Source organism: Hemiscyllium ocellatum, chromosome 10, assembly GCF_020745735.1.
Source record: "Hemiscyllium ocellatum isolate sHemOce1 chromosome 10, sHemOce1.pat.X.cur, whole genome shotgun sequence".
NCBI classification, from domain to species: Eukaryota; Metazoa; Chordata; class Chondrichthyes; order Orectolobiformes; family Hemiscylliidae; genus Hemiscyllium; species Hemiscyllium ocellatum.
The window spans coordinates 12402927-12415804 of NC_083410.1; the positions used below are offsets into that span (position 1 = coordinate 12402927).

The window sequence follows — 12878 nt, forward strand, 5'->3', positions numbered from 1 at the left end:
GTTGAGGCGGTTAATGTCCCGGCGACAGTTGGAAATGAAGAGGTTGAGGGCAGGTAATAGGCCAGCGTGGGGTGTCCAGGTGGATGCAGGTGGGCGAAGGGGTCCTCAGAAGGTGGGCAGGAATCCTGATTGTGAAAGTAAGCTCGGAGGCGGAGGCAGCAGAAGAAGTGTTCGACTGCGTGGACAGAGGGGGATGAAGGTGAGGCCTTTGTTGAGGACCGATCGTTCGTCCTCAGTGAGGGGGAGGTCTGGAGGGATGGTGAAAACTCGGCAGGGCTGGGAGCTGGGATCTGGTGTGGGTGTGGAGCTGGGAGTGGGGGTGGAGCCGGTAACTGGAGTGGGTGTGACGGTGGGGGGAATGGGGGTGCAGTCATGAGCAGGGGAGGTGGGGGAAATGGGGGTGGAGTGAACTATAGGCAATTGTCACCTCAGATGCAATGACTTGCGTTTAATGTTGTCAGTCACACGAATGCAGAAGTGTCAGCAAATACATTTTGATGCGGTCAGTAGGACAGTTCATAATATAGCATCCAAGGAAGTTCTGAAATTCAGGTCGAAGGTGAGCAAGGAGAAAAAGTCTTGGAGATTAGTCAGAGATGGGAGTGTGGGGAGTACTTCAACTACAGACTCACTGCAAACTGCAAGGCAATGAACATTAGTAGCTGTGCAAATCCCCAGAATTGGGCGCGTGCAGAGATCTCAGATGGCTATAGGGCTGTGTTCGGATATAAACGAGGATTGGAATTGTTAAATTGAGGTGCTGCTCAATAGAAAGGTGGTTAACAATGGTGAGTAAATCTTTGCAGATAACTTGTGAAATGAGATACACCTTAAACCATGAGCTAAGTCCATTTGGAATGTAGAGTTGTTTGGACTAACCTGTGTAGTGAAAGCTCCATCTCTATAGGCTTAAACGGAGGGAAAACAAGGGAAGGTGGTGATAGTTAGTCAGCTCGATGAGCCAACCAACTTCTCATATCCTACCCCTTCTTGTAGTCGATGCAAGTTAATTGGATTGTTACAAGGTGCTGAAAGAGCCCACCCCCTGTCTAGTCTCTCACTACAGCCCAGGAGGGTGAGGGGTGTAAAATCACGAGGGATACAGATAAGGGTGAACGATAGGTATCCTTTCCCTAGGATGAGGGATTTCCATAAAACTGGGGGCATAGTTTTAAGGTGAGAGGAGAAAGATTTAAAAAGGACCTGAGGGACAATGTTTTTACACAGAGCGCGGTTCGTGTGTGGAATGTACTCCCAGAGGAAATGGTGGATGTGGGTAGTTGCAATATATAAGAGACATCTGGATAGGTACATGAACTGGAGATGTTTGGAGGGATATAGGCCAATCCTCTTTCATCATAAACCAAACACGTTTTCCTTTTCAAGTATTTGTCTAATTCCTCTTCGAAAGTTTCCATTGAATTCCTTCCGCGGTCTATTCAAGCAGCCGGTACCATCCCGATGAGAGCAACAGACTGAGTGAAACACGGTCTCCTCACCGAACTACTGAGTTTATAAGCTGCAGAAGCAGAAGTAGGCCATTCAGCCCATCGAGACTGCTCTGTAGTTCAATGAGATCATGGCTGATCTGGGAACCCTCAACTCCTCTTTCTTGCCTTTTCCCCATAAACCTCGATTTCCCTTTTTGTCAATTATCACCAATCTCTATCTCTTGGCTGCTGACAGTGGAAGAGGTCTATCCTTGCTTTATCATCAAAAACCCTTCATAGTTTTGTGATTTTTAAATAAATCTTCCCTTAACTTTCTCTGCTCTTAAAGTGGAAACATCTCAGTCCCTCTGGAGTTGACATAACTGTATTCACTCATTCTGGTAACAGTCTGATAAGATTAGATTCCTTGCAGTGTGGAAACAGGCCCTTTGGCCCAACCAGTCCACACCGACCCTCCGAACAATAACCCACCCACACCCATTTCCCTCTGACTAATGCACCTAATATAATGGGCAATTTAGCATGGCCAATCCGCCTGACCTGCACATCTTTGGATTGTGGGCGGAAACTGGAGCACCCAGAGGAAACCCACACAGACACTGGGAGAGCATGCAAACTCCATACAGACAGTCACCCAAGGCTGGAATCCAACCTGGGTCCCTGGCGCTGTGAGGCAGCGGTGCTAACCACTGAGCTGCTGTAACTCTTTCTGCGTCTTCTCTTTCCTAAAGTGTGAAGCATGGAATTGGACACTTATCCATCTATCGATCAGATTCAGTCAGGTCACCCTCTTCAGTAAAATGTGATAGTGGTTGGGGAAATATCTTTAGTTTCAAAGAAGGGAAAGGACACGTAGTGGGTTAGTCAGATTCCTGTGATTGCTGACAGCTTGTGTAATTGCAGCAACAACTCTGAAATAAAGAATGCTACAAATTTAACAAACCTTTAAAAATTAAAAAGTGAAGAGAAAAATACTGTTTAATAAAGTAGAATTTCTTCTTCATGTTTAAAATTCAGCTTTAAATTGTGAGTGAGTGAGTATACAATCAGAATTTCTCATCAGCCAACACTGTCTGGTTGGATTGATTCTGACAGATGCGTTTACAGTCAGGGTGGGGTTGAAGGTTGGAGTTATATGGAGAGGCTATGACCTTCCTCACTGCAGCCCAGGAGGATGAGGGGTGTAAAATCACGAGGGATACAGATAAGGGTGAACGATAGGTATCCTTTCCCCAGGATGAGGGATTTCCATAAAACTGGGGGCATAGTTTTAAGGTGAGAGGAGAAAGACTTAAAAAGGACCTGAGGGACAATGTTTTTACACAGAGCGCGGTTCGTATGTGGAATGTACTTCCAGAGGAAATGGTACAGTTTCAACATATAAAAGACATTTAGATAAGTCCATGAAGTGGAGATGTTTGGAGGGATATGGGCCAGTGCAAGCAGGTGGGACTAGGTGAGTTTGGGGATTATGGTCGGCATGGACGAGTTGGACCGAAGGGTCTGTTTCTGTGCTGTATGACTCTATGGCTCTATGACTTGAGTCAAGTGAGGTTTATTATGCACTTCCTGAGGTGTTAGACCAAGTTTTAATTCTCTAGCATTTCCTGGACAACCACCCAGGTAGGTGAGGTAACGATTAAATCACCATAGTCCCAAAGGGCTGGTCTCTCATTAGAGAGAGGGGGAGAGAGAGAGAGAGAGAGAGAGAGAGACAGAGACAGAGAGACAGAGAGAGACAGAGGGAGAGAGAGACACACAGAGAAAGAGAGAGACAGAGAGACAGAGACAGAGAGAGAGAGAGAGACAGAGAGAGAGAGAGAGAGAGAGACAGAGAGAGAGAGAGAGAGACAGACAGACAGACAGAGAGGGAGCTGGTGGCAAGTTTAACCTGATGGTCACGGTTTAGAGGTCACGATCATGGTTACCTCCGCCTGTGTGGGGAATGGAATCCACTCTCCATTACAAACCAGCCTCCAGCCAATGGCCTTTCCCCTTACGTACCTCAGAACTGTTGGATGTCTGTGTTGTAGCTCAGAGTTGGAGACTTTTATAGAGGGGCCTGTGGACATGAGAATTATCTGTCAGAAACCGAGCATTAGGAACACAAGACCATAAGACAAAGGACCTGATGAAGGGCTTATGCCCGAAACGTCGAATTTCCTATTCCTTGGATGCTGCCTGACCTGCTGTGCTTTAACCAGCAACACATTTTCAACACTGTCATATCAACCAATGACATTCTATGTATTATTCATCAAGCTACTTTGGCATATGATGACATCACCTTCAGGGCAGGTGGGACTTGAACCTGGGCCACAGGGATCTTGATCGGATGGGTCCATTTAGATCAATGCATGGTGTTGCATTTTGACAAGGCACACCAGGACAAGACTTGCCCACTGAATAGAGGAACCTAGGGGTTTAGGTTCAGAGATTCTTGAAATGGTGTCACAGGTAGACAGGGCAGTGAAGAAGGCATTTGGCACGTTTGCTGGTCAGAGCATTGAGTATAGGAGTTGGAATATCATATTGAGGCTTTATAAGACTTTGCTGAGGCCACTTTTCAAATACTGTGTGTAATTCTGGTTGGAGGAGAAAGTGAGGTCTGCAGATGCTGGAGATCAGAGCTGAAAATGTGTTGCTGCAAAAGCACAGCAGGTCAGGCAGGAATGAAGAAGGGCTGATGCCTGAAACGTCGAATTTCCTGTTCCTTGGATGCTGCCTGACCTTCTGTGCTTTACCAGCAACACATTTTCAGCTGTAATTTGGTTGCCCTGCTATGGGAAGGATGTTGTTAAACTAGACAAGTTGCAGAAAAAAATTTACAAGGATGTGGGCCAGGAATGAAGGTTTGAATTGAATTGAAGCTGCATAGGCTGGGACATTTTTCTCTGGAGTATCGAAGGGGAGGGGGGTGGTGTGGTGACTTTATAGAGGTTTATGAAATGATGAGAGGCATAGGTAAGGTGAATAGCAAAATTCTTATTCCAGGGTTGAGGGAGTCCAAAACTAAATGGCACAGGTTTAAGGTAAGAGGGGAAATATTTGAAAGGGACGTAAAGGTTAAATTTTTTACACAGAGGGCGGTGCATGTATGAAATGAGCTGCCACAGGAAGTGGTGGAGGTTGGTACAATTATAACACTTAAAAGGCATCTGGATGGGTATAGGAATAGGAAGGGTTTAAAGGGATATGGGCCAAATGCTGGTAAATGGCACTAGTTTAGTTTGAGAAACCTGGTTAGCATGGATGAGCTGTAGGTAAAAACAAGGATTGCAGATGGAAACCAGAGTAAAGATTGGAGTGGTGCTGGTAAAGCACAGCCGGTCAGGCAGCATCCGAGGAGCAGGAAAATCAAAGTTTCGCGCAAAAGCCCGAAACCATGGATGACCTGTAGCGAAGGTCTGTTGGATTACTCTGTGACACAGGCACAGACACTACCACTGGCCCACAGGTCTCTTAACAGTCTACAGTGTTATCTGTGCTCTCCTCCTCACAAATGTCCAACTTGGGAGAGGGTACCACAGAGCACGGAGAATGTTCACATCGAGAGTGGATGCTGATACAGCCCCCATCTGATAAAGGCCGCAAACAAACTTCTGTGCTTAGTATTGAAAGCGAAGCAGCAGAATATGATGAAAATTAAACAAAAACATTCACCGCTGTGATTTTGTTACATGCCACGTGGAGATATTAAAATCTCTTTTCCACTTTGCATGCCAGGGTTTGAATCGGTCAACCTTTGTGACCCTTCCTGTGTGCCTGAGGATTCAGCCTGTGACACTTTAGGTACCTAATACCAGTCTGAATGTTAGTGATCTGATTTGCATGTTAAATGTGAGACTAACACAACTCTCGCAGCTGCCTGTACGAGTTCAGAACTTGTCTTTTTGGGACTTGCCACATTGCAATACAGCTGGAAACACTGCGAGCTGCGGTGGGTATTTATCCTGACGGGAATACATTCCTGCTGAATGCTCTCATCTTTATTGCTGTCATGGGTCTGATATACATAGGAAGTGCACTCTTTGGTGGGCCTTTGAATATATCAGTTTGTGTCCAAAACCCAGGGGTCCCTTGGAATTTAGGGATATATTTCTGCTGCCACTACATTGGCAAAAACATTTTAAATAATATGTTCTTAAGACACAGACAGAGGCCATTGGGCTTGACTGTACTGGGAATGTTGCTGGGCTAGTAATCCAAGGCCGAGAGAGTGGTGCTGGAAAAACACAGCATTGTCAGGCAGCATCCGAGGAACAGGAGAGTCGAAGTTTCAGGGATAAGCCTTTCATCAAGAAAAGGGCTTATGCCCGAAAAGTTGATTCTCTCCTGCTCCTGACCTGCTGTGCTTTTCCAGTACCACAGTCTCGACTCTGATCTGCAGTTCTCACTCTCTCCTAGTAATTCAGGGTCCCAGACTAAGGTTCGAATCCCATCATGGCAGATGGTAAAATTTACATCCAGTAGAAATTTGAAATGAAAATCTCCACTAACTGACAATTGTTAATTGTTGTAAAACCCATCTGAGTATTAATTCTAGCAAAAGGATATTTGTCTTCCTTACCTGGCCTGACGTACAGACTCGCATCGACATGCCCTCTGGGTAATTGGCAGTGAGCAATAAATCCCCATCCTATAAACAAATAAAATAAACTCTGTCAAGACCTGACCATAATTCGGAGCATCTTTGTTGTCTTGACTCAGTCCCGGGATGAAGGGCATATCTTAGAAGGAAAGGTTGAACAGGTTCAGCCCAAGTCCATTAGAGCTTAAATGAATGAGAGGTGATCTTACTGAAGCATTTAAGATCTTCAGAAGAATGGATAAAGGGCCCCCCCCCAGGAGGATATTTCTTCGTGGGGGAGAGACCAAAGCTAGAGACGTAGCTGAAGAGTAGCAGGTCTCCATTTTTACACAGAGATAAGGATCATGTTTTCTTTCTCATTAAAATGTAGAATTCTTTCTCCCACAGGAGGGAGAGGTTGGATTGTTATATTTAATCAAAGCTGAGTGAGATGGGCTTTTGATAGATGAGGGTGTCAAAGCTTGTGTGAGGGGCAGGCTGGAAAATAGAACTGAGACCACCACCAGGTCAGTCATAATCCTTCGAACTGGGACAAGCTCAAAGGTCCAAATAGTCTACTCCAGCTACTATTTCATAACTGACTTTGTCCTGTGTTCCTGTAATAGCACCTTCATCTTTTCTCTCTAAGGAAAGCAATCCCTTCTTCTCTGAGTCTTCCTCGTGAATAACTGAAGCCTTGTTGTCATCCTGGCCTTGAGACATTGTCTTTGATAGGTCATTGGTCGAAGATTAGATCGAAGATACCCATTGGAAAAGCCTTGGTTAAATAGAACCAGCTTGCCAACCAATAGGAACCCTTTCTTCTTGCAGTAGAAATTGTTAGGATTGTTTGAAATTTGGCATTCTTGCATTGGTCCTGATGAGCACAGGACGATAAGCTTCTTCCATCAATAGCAGGGTCCATCAGGAACATGTGCATTCTTTACATTAACCAGGGATAGTTCCTGTGATAAGTTCACGTATGTGTACAATGTAATTGTGTATGACTCATATTATCAATGTCGAGGAACAGCGTCTGGGATGTGTTTTAGAAAGAACGTGGACTTAAATTTATTTTGAGAAGGAGGATTTGCATTTATATAGCACCTTTCATGACCAGCAGCCAACATGGAGCTGAGTTGTAGCCATGGTTGTCATGTAGGAAACTTAGCAGCCAAGTTACACATAGCAAGACCTTACAAAGAGCAATGTGATTTTGAATCAATGTGTTTGGACACATTTCAATGAATGACCAGGGAGATAGGATTTGAATTTGGATCTTCTGCCTCAGTAGTAGGGACATCATCACTGCCTGGGCCCACTTCATTCTACCTGTAACCATTAAAAATGCATAATATGACCAAGCAGTATCAACAAGTCTGGATGTAAGTTTGCTCGCTGAGCTGGAAGGTTTGTTTTCAGATATTTCCTCACCCTACTGGGTACCATCGTCAATGAGCCTCCGGATGAAGCACTAGTGTTAGTGACCCACTTTTTATTTATGTGTTTAGGTTTCATTAGGTTGGTGATGTCATTTCCCATGGTGATGTTATTTCCTGTGGTGATGTTATTTCCTGTGGTGATGTTATTTCCTTTCTTTGACTACCCTCTGAGTAAAAGAACAGGAATTGACATTACCACAGGAATCACCAAACCAAGGAAACCTAAAGACATAATTAGAAAGTGGGTCACTAACACTAGTGCTTCACCGGCGGCTCACTGAAGATGTTACCTAGTAGGGTGATGAAACGTCTGAAAATGAACCTTCCAACTCAGCGAGCAAACTTACATCCAGAACCTCAACCTGAGCTACAAATTTTCTCAAAACCCACTATTATCAACAATATCAATAATGGCGGAGGAATAGCCTAGTGATATTACTCCACAGATCCAGCTAATGTTCTGGATATGGGTTCAAATCCCGGCATGGCAGATAGTGGAATTTGAATTCAATTTTAAAAAATCTGTAATTAAGAATCTAATGATGACCATGAATTGATTGATGGGGGGAGGCCCATCTGATTCACGAACATCCATTAGGGAAGGAAGCTGCCATCCTTACCTACTCTGGCCTACATGTGACTCCTGACCCACAGCAATGTGACTGACTCTTAACTGCCCTCTGGGCAATTAGAGATGGGCAATAAATGCTGGCCTAGCCAGTGACTCCCTCATCCTGTGAATGAATAATGAAAATAACTTCGAAAAGGGGGAATCATGTCTGATAGATTTATTAGAATTGTTGGAGGAGGTAACCTATAGGATAGATAAAGGGGAAGAAGTTGATGTAATATATTTAGATTTTCAGAAAGTTTAGATTACTTTCAGTGTGGAAACAGGCCCTTTGGCCCAACAAGTCCACACCGACCCGCCGAAGCGTAACCCACCCATACCCCTACATTTACCCCCTACCTAACACTACGGACAATTTAGCATGGCCAATTCACCTGACCCGCACATCTTTGGAATGTGGGAGGAAACCAGAGCACCCGGAGGAAACCCACGCAGACACAGGGAGAACGTGCAAACTCCACACAGTCAGTCGCCTGAGGCGGGAATTGAACCCAGATCTCTGGCGCTGTGAGGCAGCAGTGCTAACCACTGTGCCACCGTGCCGCCCACTAAGTGTTGGTTAAGTATCATACATTAGGTTACTTAATAAGACAGGGGCTCATGGTGTTGACAGGAGAATATAAGCAAGTGGAAAGGGTTGTCTAACTAATAGAAGACTGAGAATTGGGATAAGAGCGGCATTTTCAGGATAGAAAACTGCAGCTAGTGAAGTTCCACAGGGATCAGTACTGGGCCATTATTATTTACAACATATTAATGACTTGGGTGAGGAAAGTGAATGTACCATAATCAAGTTTGCAGATGCCACAAAAATAAATGGAAAGGCAAGTGGTGAGGACGAGTCTACAGAGCGACGTGGACAAGTTGGGCAAAACACAGCAGGTAAAATATAATGTGGGAAAACGCATGATTATGCACTTTGTCAGGAAGTATAGAGGAGGCGAGTATTTTTAAAATGGAAGAAAGCTGTGGAACAGAGAGGTTTGGAAAACATCAACCATGAGTTGCAAAATGTTAGCATCTAAGTTCAGCAGATAATTGGAGGCAAATGGGCTGTTGGCCTTCATTTCAAAGAGAATGGACTTTAAAAAGATGAAGGTATTGCTAACACTATACAAGGCACTAGTCAGACCACAGCTGGAATACTGTGAACAGCTTGGGCCCCTTATCGAAGGGAAGATATACAAGCATTTGAGGCAGTCCAGAGAAGGTTCCCCAGGCTGATCCCAGGGATGGAGGGGATGTCTTATGAGGAGCAATAGATTGGGCCTGTACTTGTCGGAGTTTAGAAAAATGAGAGGTGACGTACCCAGAGCACTTCTCAGGATAGATGCAGAAATGTTCTTCAGGCCTCTCTTTGTTAGGAAAGTGTAGGATCAGAGAGCATAATCTCAGAATAAGGTTCACCCAGTTCAGACAGAGAAAAGGAGGAATTTCCTCTCTCAGAGGTTAGTGAATCAGAGGCTGGCTTGTTATTGATACTGGTAGCTGAGACAGATTGTTGAGCAATAAAGGAATCAGGGAACACTGGGGAAGGGCAGGAAAGTAGAGTCGAGGGTAATCAGATCAGCCGTAATCTCAGTGAACAGCAGAGCAGATTTGATAGGCTGAATGGCCTACTCCTGCTCCTGTGCATGATGGTTTTATGGACACAGACCAAGTGTTGTTCTCTCTAGACTGAGAAATAAGAGGTATGAGGTCGATTCCATAGACAGCAGCCTGGCTTCTAAATCTGAGGTTCGTTGAAGTCTCATTCATGTGGGCTGAAATCCTGATGGAGGAAGTGTGGGGATGTGTTGACTGGGACCCCCTCTGACCATGCACTGAATAGAAAGGGCATAGTGGGAACATTTGAAGAGCTGGAAGGGGCCCTTTCCAACATTCCTTCCTCAACCAGAAGCAGATTAACTGTTCGTGCGTTCGTTTATTGTTTATAGAAGCTCGCTATGCAAACATTGGCTGCCACATCTGCCTGCAAAATAACACCGAGCATATTAAAAAGTCAAGCTTTTGCCTGTGTAACCCTTGGAAATGTCCTGAGGATGTGAAATGTGTTGTATAACAAAGTTGTTTCTTTATACTTTGCAATCTGGATGACTGGCATGAGCTGGGATGTTATCCTGTCTGATTTACTGGGTGTTGTGGCATCAGATTAGAGACGAGATTGGACCTCATTCAGCCCTCATGGACTAGAATTCTCCTTTTCCTCAACTAATAAATCCAGGTCTAAGCTCGGATCAAAGGGATATTTTCATCTAGTTAACGCTATTCCACCAAACATCATCAAGGTAATGACAGGTAAGTCATTTCTCCCTTGTTTCAGCAGTTAAGGTACATGGCAGACACTTCCCTTAATGTTGTTTCAACATCGAGGTAATGTTAATGAACACATTATTCTGAAATTGTTCTGTCCATGGTTTCACTGGGGGCTAATATTGCCAAGGGCCAGTTTCAGAAGTTGTCACCTTCCAAACCACTTTACAAATCCTCCTTTTACTGAATCTTAAAGTTTCTCACAGAATTAATGTCACCCAGTTAAACCAAACCAGAAGATTAAGGGGGGTCTAGTTTAGGCGTTTGCGACGATTAAAGAATCTGATCAAGTAAATGGAAGAAAGTTCTCTTGTGGATGTGTCCGGATTTATGGGACGCAATTTTAAAATTGTAACTAGGCAATCCAAGGAAGTCTATAACAAAACCCCTTTCCTTAGTAATGTTAGAACATTTAGGTAAAGTTAATGAACTTTATGAAATTGTTTTCTTCATGGTCTCAATGTCTAATATATTCAATGCCCAGTCTATGGTGGCACGATAGTTCAGTGGTTAGCACTGCTGCTTCACAGTGCCAGGGACCCAGGTTGAATTCCAGCTTTGGCTCCCTCTGTTGTGGAGTTTGCACGTTCTCCCTGTGTCTTTGTGGATTTCCACTGCATGCTCCAATTTCCTCCCACGGTCCAAAGGTAGGCAGGCTAGCTGGATGGGAAAAGCAGGGTTATGAGGTGGGTCCAGCTGGGAAGCTCTTCAGAGGGTTGGTGTGGACTTGATGGGCCAAATGGCCTGTTCCACACTCTAAATATTCTATGGAAAGGGTAATGGAGTTCTAGCTCTTGGGACTGTGCGATTAAATCTGAAATCCATAATAGCATTCTTAGAGGTAAGGGAGATTTAGAGGCAGGATGGGCAGATTGTGTTTGGATAGTGATTAGTCACCATCCATTTGAAGGTGTTGAATGGTTACCTCCTGTTCCTTTGTTCTAAACAGCTCCAGATCCAGCTCTCCCTTTCTTATTCTGAACTGCAAAATTCCCAGTGCCCTCTAACTTTGGCAGAATCCACCCCACCCCCCCAGTTCATTCTGACATGGCCTGAATAAGTAGAGCACTCTGAAATCTCATTAATAAGACGCGGGATTCACTAGAGAGCAATTAGAATGGTGGCCTGCTCCTTGCCATTATGTTAGAGGAGTTATATACGTGCATCTTGTGGAAATGATCTGATCACACCCCGAAAAACGTGAGTTCCTGATTGCTTCAAGCAACAGAAGGTTTTTCACTTTGAACAGCTTTGTGTAGATTAATCACTATCGGGTTTTTACCCTCTGAGTTTAGAAGAATGATCTTATTGAAGCATATGAAATCCTGAGGGGATTGGAGGAGGGGGCGAGTACCAGAAAGATATTTCCTCCAGTTGTGAGGGAGATTAGAGTGAGGGGACACAGTTCAACACAAGCATTCTCCCTTTTAAGATAGAGATGAGGGAATTGTTTCCCTTTGTACAATGATCTTCCAAAGTCAGCTGGGTTATGGAATATTATGAAGGCTGTGTTAGGGCAAATTTTAATCGACACAGTGGGGGGGGGGGGGGGGAGGTGTGTGTCAAAGGCAGACAGGGAAATATGCACCAGGCCACAATCAGATCAGCCGTGACCTCATCAAATGATGGAGTAGGGGCTGGATAGTCTCCTCCTGCTCCCCCTGTCACCCAGTCTGCATTGGGAAATGGGTAGGCACTTCCCAGCCATGGGTTCAGTCAGAAAGGATCAAATAGTTTATCACGATGAAAGCCTCTCCCTGACACACCACCACCAGGAGCAAGAGAGAAATCCGAATTTATGGAATTGTTTTTCCCAGCAAAGTCCCGACATGAGAAACCTGTCCATTGCTTTCAGATCACGGCCGGTTATTAATTTGAGAGATAGAAGTTGATAAGATGTTACACCAGGATTATGGGCAGCATGGTAGCTCAGTGTTTAGCACTGCTGCCTCACAGCACCAGGGGCCCCGGTTCGATTGCAGCCTCAGTGACTGTGTTTGGAGTTTGCACATCCTCCTGGTATCTGTGCAGGTTTCGTCTGGGTGCTCTGGTTTCCTCCCACAGTCTAAAGATGTGCGGATTAGGGAGATGGGCCATGCTAAATTGCCAGTAGTGTTCAGGGACATTCAGACTTGGTGCGTTAGCTCTGGGAAATGCAGGGTTTCAGACCTTGGTCGGGCGAAGGGGGTGTAGTGGAAATGCTCATCAGAGGGTTGGTGTGAACTTGATGGGCTGAATGGCCTGCTTTAGGGCTTCTATGATTGTCCTTTCCTTTTAAAGGATCAATTGCCTTGAAGCTGGAAGGCTTGAATTGTATCAGAGTGAGTAAAAAACACTCTAGAAAATGGCTTGATCCTTATCAATGGGACTGAAGTCTGCACTGGAAGGTTGAAACACTTAATGTGCTAAAAATAAAACTTGGTTTGACACTTCCTTGGAATAACTGGGGAGACTTGATTTAGGAAAATTAC

At 44.7% G+C, this 12878-nt stretch overlaps 1 long non-coding RNA gene across 2 annotated transcripts in view; it reads left to right on the forward strand.

The window, feature by feature from the left end:
• LOC132819340 (uncharacterized) overlaps positions 1–12878 on the forward strand; it is a 65922-nt gene that overhangs the window by 33494 nt on the left and 19550 nt on the right. The window contains exon 2 of one of the 2 annotated variants that reach the window (XR_009645068.1): positions 10319–10392. The exons of the other annotated variant lie outside the window; for it this stretch is intronic. This is a non-coding gene — a long non-coding RNA (uncharacterized LOC132819340). The remainder of the gene's footprint in view (positions 1–10318; positions 10393–12878) is intronic. 2 annotated transcript variants of the gene reach the window in all.